General features: G+C 51.7%; 1 long non-coding RNA gene across 1 annotated transcript; it reads right to left on the minus strand.

Moving 5' to 3' along the window:
- Positions 1 to 729: 729 nt before the first annotated feature.
- On the minus strand, positions 730 to 3,287 carry LOC138922800 (uncharacterized). Its single transcript, XR_011435919.1, has 2 exons — positions 2,184 to 3,287; positions 730 to 1,408 (listed from the first exon to the last, which is right to left on the minus strand). It is a non-coding gene; the product is annotated as an uncharacterized lncRNA (long non-coding RNA).
- Between the last annotated feature and the right edge of the window lie 3,903 nt (positions 3,288 to 7,190).

Consider the following 7,190-nt stretch of genomic DNA (forward strand, 5'->3'; position numbering starts at 1 on the left):
TTCCCGAAGGGCCAGCCCGGCGGTACAGCAGTTAAGTTCGCACGTTCCGTTTTGTCGGCCAGGGGTTCGCCGGTTCGGATCCAGGGTGCGGACGTGGCGCCGCTTGGTGAGCCATGCTGTGGTCGGCGTCCCGCCTATCAACGGGAGGAGGATGGGCACGGATGTTAGCTCGGGACCACTCTCCCGGGGCAAAAAGAGGAGAATTGGCAGCAGGTGTCAGCTCGGGGCTCGTCTTCCTCGAAAAATAAATTAATTAAATAAATAGAAACAACTTCCCAAACCTCTCTGATAACTTGAAGCTTTGAAGTTTTGCGAGGTGAAATCAGGTGATAAAAAAGTCCACGGACGGGGGCAGCCCCGTGGCCGAGTGGTTAAGTTCCCACGCTCCCCTTCGGCGGCCCAGGGTTTTGCCCGTTCAGATCCCGGGCACGGACACGGCACCGCTCGTCGGGCCGTGTGGAGGCGGCGTCCCACATGCCACCACTAGAACGGCCCTCAACTAAGATAGACAACTATGTCATGGGGGGGATTTGGGGAGAAAAATCGGGGGGGGGGAAAAAACAAAAACGGAAGATTGGCAACAGTCGTTAGCTCGGGTGCCAAACTTAAGACAAAAACAATTTCCTTGACGATGTAGATCATTTCCGAGTAAGATAGAACCTGAGACGTGAGTGGCTAAATAGAAGTTTATCTACTTTGGGTTTGTGAGGATACGGAAACGAAAAGACGTTTGGGTCTATCGAGGAACACGTCTCGTGCTTTATTAAAAGCTTTGACAGGGGACGGCGGCACGGCGGCATAGTGGTTAAGCTCCTGCACTCAGCTTCGGCAGCCTGGGGTCCTCGGGTTCAGATCCCGGGCGTGGACCTCCACCGCTCCTCACACCGGGCTGTGGTGGCATCCCGTCCGCAAGATCAAGGAAGTGGGGCGCAGGTGTTACCTCGGGCCCGCTCTCCCTCAAGCAGAAAGAAGAGGAAGATTGGCAACAGGCGTCAGCTCTGTGAGGGCCGATCTTCCTCACCCAAAAACTAAAGTGAGATGAAATCAAATAAAGCGAAGGAAGAGATAAACCTATGAAATCCCATGTTTCTAAAAGTGGCCAAGTGTTTAGAAATTGGCCAAGCGACAGACTGCTCATGGGAAGGACAGTTCCTAATTGCTGACTTCTTAGTTTTCACCAAAATTAAGGTTCGTGAGGGTTAAAAATTCTACTTAACGAATGCGATGAAAGCCACTAGGCCGGCCCAGTGGCACGCTGGTTAAGTGTGCCTGTTCCACTTCGCCGGCCCGGGGTTCGCCGGTTCGGATCCCGGGGGTGGACGTGGCACCGCTGGGCGAGCCACGTGGTGGTAGGCGTCCCACATATGAAGTAGAGGAAGATGGGCACGGAGGTTAGCTCAGGGCCAGCCTTCCTCGGCAAAAAGAGGAGGATTGGCAGCAGTTAGCTCAGGGCTCATCGTCCTCAAAACAAAACAACACAAAACAAAACAAAAAGCCACTAAAAGTGAATATGGGAAACATCTTTGTGTTCAAGGAAAGTGAGATGGCTGCCTTCAGGCAAGAGGGCCTAAAAAGTAAAGATCGTTTTGTCTGTGAAAAGGTGATCACGGGGAAAAAAATCTGAGAAAAAGGTCTGTTCGTGGTCAAGTGGCCTAAAATTGGAACGAGTGGACAGATAGAAATGGCGAGCGATAGGATCTATTGGAGTCTATGAGGAAGCCATTGGGTGTCGGCCTAATTCGGCCTGACAGTGTTTTTCCAAAAGGGCCTGACGTGGCCGTCGAGCACGCATCGCATCGTAGATCTGCTTTAAACATTTCCTACGGCAAGAACCAATGCCCTTAAGGGAAAGGAGCAGCTTCCCCGTGCTCGGGCCTTTCCTTAAGGAGAGGCATCTTTCCTTAGGCTAGGAACGGATGGTTGCGCTCACCTTTGACCATCCGGCTCACCTGTGACCACCCAGGCCCAGACAACAGACCTGCCACCCAGCAGTGTCTGTCGATCGCTGTGCTGACAGAGCAGTGTCGCGACTATCGTCCAAGGGACCTTTCGATCCTATGTGAAACGTCCTCTCTGGGGGTCTAGAAGCACTCTGTACACCCCACTTCCCGGGCGCCCTTTCTTCCTTCAGGAAGAAAGGCCCCGGGCCACAGTCCTTACATCTTAGGTCAGAATAAACTCACCCCGATTTTCACGGATAGATTGGTTCCGGATTATTTCCATCGACAGAATGGAATCAAGTCAATGAGTTTCAAGATCGGAGGGAAGCTGATGCAAAATCAGAATTGGTTTTTCTCGCTCTCGAAAGGATACTTTTCTCTAACTTCTAGTCTCCTCCTGATAAAGACATTGGAAAAGGTTTCTCTTGACCTCTGAGGGAATCGACACCAAAGACAGAGATCCTCCATTTTGTCAGAATGATTTCCTAGGCCTCTAACGGAGGAGGCCTCCCTCGGACGGGAGCTCAGCTTTTGTTTTGCAACAGTTTTCCTCTCTCTGCTTGCCTTTAACATCTCCTTTCCCGTTCTTCTTATTTGGAAGGGAAATACGTGCACCGCTGGGGGGGGGAGGGGGAAGAATTTTCTAAATGACCAAAGAAGATCTACGACTGTTGTTATTTTGGTTTCACGGAGCAGTTCCACGTCCACATTTACCCCATTTTAAACACCCACACACACTCACAGCACGGCGCTGTGAGGATGTCCCGGGGAACTCGATTTGTGGAGGGAATGGCTGTGAGGTCTCTGCCCCCAACCCGCACCATTTGGGTGCTTCTGCTTGTTGATGAGGACGGGAAGCCCTGCTGAAATCCATATTCTTATCACCACACGTGAATCTGCACCCATGCTCCCCCCGTGTGTCGTCTTTGGGCTTTGCTGTGGCCCCGTGCGGAGGGAGACCCGTTTTGTCTTGTAAACTTTTCAGCGGCCAAGCGGCTCGGTCCTTTCCTCTACGACTTGTGGGCTCCGTCTGTCCGTCTGCCTTAGAAAGACCCTCTGGGCCGGAAGTGACAGGCTGCACACAATTCCTGACAGACTGCGGACAATTCCTCCGTCGTCACGGTCCTTCTCTGATGACGTGCATGGTTTCGGTTTGACAGCGACCCCCACCCCCCACCCCGCCCTGATTTTCTAAGTCCTCCCGGGACCCGGGAAGTGCTCGGGCCGCTCCGGGAATCGGGGGCCGGCAGCCCCGGCCTGCCCCGTGGCATCTCCGGGGACTTTTCCACCCTCTGTCCGCGTCAGCCAGCCGGCAGCCCCGGCCCGGCCCAGGAGTCACGTGGGGAGTCTGTCCCCTTCCTGGCAAGCCCACCCACCCCACCCCCCTCCCCGCCGATTTTCCAAGACCTCCTTCTGCGCCCAGGGTTGCCCTGTGCTGCCTGGGAGCTCCGAGGTGGACACCCTGGGGCCTCGCGTGGTGACCTCCCGGCCGCCCCAAGCGGGCCCAGAGAGAAAGAGAGAGAGAGACAGAGTCAGAGACAGAGAGACAGAGAGACAGAGACAGAGGTAGACAGAGAGAGACCTGACCCGGCGGTGGGCTCAGGCTGTGCACTCTCGCTGGCCGGTTCCCTCCCGCTGACCCCTCCGCGCCGGTTGTTGGGCGCCATCTGGCGGCCGCTTTTACAGAGTGGCCCTCCTCCGGAGCCCCGGCGACATGAGCAAGGGATGGGACTTGCAGGACGTCTGTGTGGTTTCCAGTGTGGGTCTGTGTGGAACAGAGCTGCTAAGAACATTCATGCCCCGGATTCTGTGTGAATGAACAGGAACGTGGCCGCAGCCCCCACCCCGCCCCCCGCCCCAGCCCCCGGGAGTGGCGGGAGTGGGGCCCTCCAGACCACCCTCGGGTTGGATGCCTCCCTCCCTGGAAGGACTCACGGGACTCCACAAAAGCTGACTTCCTGGAGGTCCAGCGGAGACCCCCAAGGCCCAAGGCCCCCCACCACCACCACCACAGATCACTGTGGAAGCCTTAACGACCCAAGGCTCCAGCTACATACAGACGCTCTTAGGAGGCAAGATACACCAAGGGCTTATGTAGGTTGCCGCTTTCGGTGGTTGTTTCCGCGGCGTGTGAGTTTTGGAACCCGCCACGCCATTTTTCACAGAGGCCATACCGTTTCCCTTCACCACCAGTGAGGCGTGAGTGACTGACTTGGCTTCTCCGCGACCTCACTAGCAGTTTGATCCTGTTCCTGTATTTGGAAGAAGCCAGTCTCACCCATGTGTCCCCACAATGTCTCCCTCTAATTTTCTCACTTGCTTTTCCAGGGAACAGCTCACATCTTTTCATGCGCTCATTGGTCATCCATGCGTACCTCCTCCTCCCCAGGTGAAAGTGCCTGCTCTGTCTATTGGCCTTCCATTGTATTTGTATTTTTCAGTGTTGATTTCCCCCGGGTCTCCACTCCATTGTGGGGTTTTTTTTTGTTGTTGTTGTTTTTTTTTCTGCTTAAAGATTGCCACCTGAGCTAAGCCTCTGTTTCCCATCTTTGTCAGTTTCAGAGGGTAGATTTCTCAGTCTTGCTCTTTCCCAAGTTCTGCACGCCCTTGTGTGTGTGTGTGTGTGTTTTTTTTTTTTTTTGCTCAAATATTGAACCTAAGCTAGCATCTGTTGCCCATCTTCGTCAGTTTGAGAGGGTAGGTTTCTCAGTGTTGCTTTTTCCCCAGGTCTCCAAGTCCCTCACTGTGTGTGTGTGTGAGTGTGTGTGTTTTCTTTGCAAGATTGGCACTTGAGCTAACGTGTGTTGCCAATCTTTGTCAGTTTCAGAGGCTAGATTTTTCAGTATCGCTCTTTCCCAAGGTCTCCACTCCCTTGCTCTTTTCTTTTCTTTTTTTTTTTTTGGCTTAAAGATTGTCACCTGAGCGAGGCTCTGTTGCCCTGCTTCCTCCGTTTCAGAGGGTACCTTTTTTCAGGGTTGCTTTTTCACCGGGTCTCCTCGCCATTGTAGTTTTGTATTTTATTTTATTTTTTTGCTTAATGATTGCCACCTGAGGTAGCCTCTGTTGCCCATTTTCGTCAGCTTCAGAGGGTGGATTTCTCAGTGTTGCTTTTTCCCCAGGTCTCCACGCCCTTGTGTTTTCCTTTTGCTTAACGATTGCCACCTGAGCTAGCCTCTGTTGCCCATCGTCGTCAGTTTCAGAGGGTACATTTCTCAGTGCTGCTTTTTCCCCAGGTCTCCACGCCCTTGTGTGTTTCTTTTGCTTAACGATTGCCACCTGAGCTAGCCTCTGTGGCCCATCTTTGTCAGTTTCAGAGGGTAGATTTCTCAGTCTTGCTCTTTCCCAAGTTCTGCACGCCCTTGTGTGTGGGTTTTTTTTTTTTTTTTTTTTTTTTGCTCAAATATTGAACCTAAGCTAGCATCTGTTGCCCTTCTTCGTCAGTTTCAGAGGGTGGATTTCTCCGTGTTGCTTTTTCCCCAGGTCTCCACGCCCTTGTGTGTTTCTTTTGCTTAACGATTGCCACCTGAGCTAGCCTCTGTGGCCCATTTTCGTCAGCTTCAGAGGGTGGATTTCTCAGTGTTGCTTTTTCCCCAGGTCTCCAAGTCCCTCAGTGTGTGTGTGTGTGAGTGTGTGTGTTTTCTTTGCAAGATTGGCACTTGAGCTAACGTGTGTTGCCAGTCTTTGTCAGTCAGAGGCTAGATTTTTCAGTATCGCTCTTTCCCAAGGTCTCCACTCCCTTGCTCTTTTCTTTCTTCCTACCTTTCTTTCTTTCTTTCTTTCTTTTTGGCTTAAATATTGTCACCTGAGCTAGGCTCTGTTGCCCTGCTTCCTCCGTTTCAGCGGGTACCTTTTTTCAGGGTTGCTTTTTCACCGGGTCTCCTCGCCATTGTAGTTTTTTTATTTTATTTTATATTTTTGCTTAATGATTGCCACCTGAGGTAGCCTCTGTGGCCCATCTTCGTCAGTTTCAGAGTGTGGATTTCTCCGTGCTGCTTTTTCCCCAGGTCTCCACGCCCTTGTGTGTTTCTTTTGCTTAACGATTGCCACCTGAGCTAGTCTCTGTTGCCCATCTTTGTCAGTTTCAGAGGGTAGATTTCTCAGTCTTGCTCTTTCCCAAGTTCTGCACGCCCTTGTGTGTGTGTGTGTGTGTGTGTTTTTTTTTTTTTTTTTTTTGCTCAAATATTGAACCAAAGCTAGCATCTGTTGCCCATCTTCGGCAGTTTCAGAGGGTAGAATTCTCAGTGTTGCTTTTTCCCCAGGTCTCCACGCCCTTGTGTTTCCCTTTTGCTTAAAGATTGCCACCTGAGCTAGCCTCTGTTGCCCATCGTCGTCAGTTTCAGAGGGTACATTTCTCAGTGCTGCTTTTTCCCCAGGTCTCCACGCCCTTGTGTGTTTCTTTTGCTTAACGATTGCCACCTGAGCTAGCCTTTGTTGCGCTTCTTTCTCAGTTTCTGAGGGTGGATTTCTCCGTGTTGCTTTTTCCCCAGGTCTCCACGCACTTCCTTTTATTTTTCCTTAAAAATTGCCACCTGAGCTAGCCCGTGTTGCCCATGTTCGTCAGTTTGAGAGGGTGGATTTCTCAGTGTTGCTTTTTCCCCAGGTCTCCACGCCCTTGTGTGTTTCTTTTGCTTAACGATTGCCACCTGAGCTAGCCTCTGTGGCCCATCTTCGTCAGTTTCAGAGGGTAGATTTCTCAGTGCTGCTTTTTGCCCAGGTCTCCACGCCCCTGTGTGTTTCTTTTGCTTAACGATTGCCACCTGAGCTAGCCTCTGTTGCCCATGTTCGTCAGTTTCAGAGGGTGGATTTCTCCGTGCTGCTTTTTACCCGGGTCTCCACGCCCTTGTGTCTTTCTTTTCTGCTTAAAGGTTGCAACCTGAGCTAGGGTCTGTTGCCCATGTTCCTCAGTTTCAGAGGGTGGATTTCTCCGTGCTGCTTTTTACCCGGGTCTCCACGCCCTTGTGTGTTTCTTTTGCTTAACGATTGCCACCTGAGCTAGCCTCTGTGGCCCATTTTCGTCAGCTTCAGAGGGTGGATTTCTCAGTGTTGCTTTTCCCCAGATCTCCACGTCCCTCAGTGTGTGTGTGTGTGAGTGTGTGTGTTTTCTTTGCAAGATTGGCACTTGAGCTAACGTGTGTTGCCAGTCTTTGTCAGTCAGAGGCTAGATTTTTCAGTATTGCTCTTTCCCAAGGTCTCCACTCCCTTGCTCTTTTCTTTCTTTCTTTCTTTCTTTCTTTCTTTCTTTCTTTCTTT

The sequence above is a fragment of the Equus caballus genome, unplaced genomic scaffold, assembly GCF_041296265.1.
Source record: "Equus caballus isolate H_3958 breed thoroughbred unplaced genomic scaffold, TB-T2T unassigned-0002612, whole genome shotgun sequence".
Taxonomy (NCBI): Eukaryota; Metazoa; Chordata; class Mammalia; order Perissodactyla; family Equidae; genus Equus; species Equus caballus.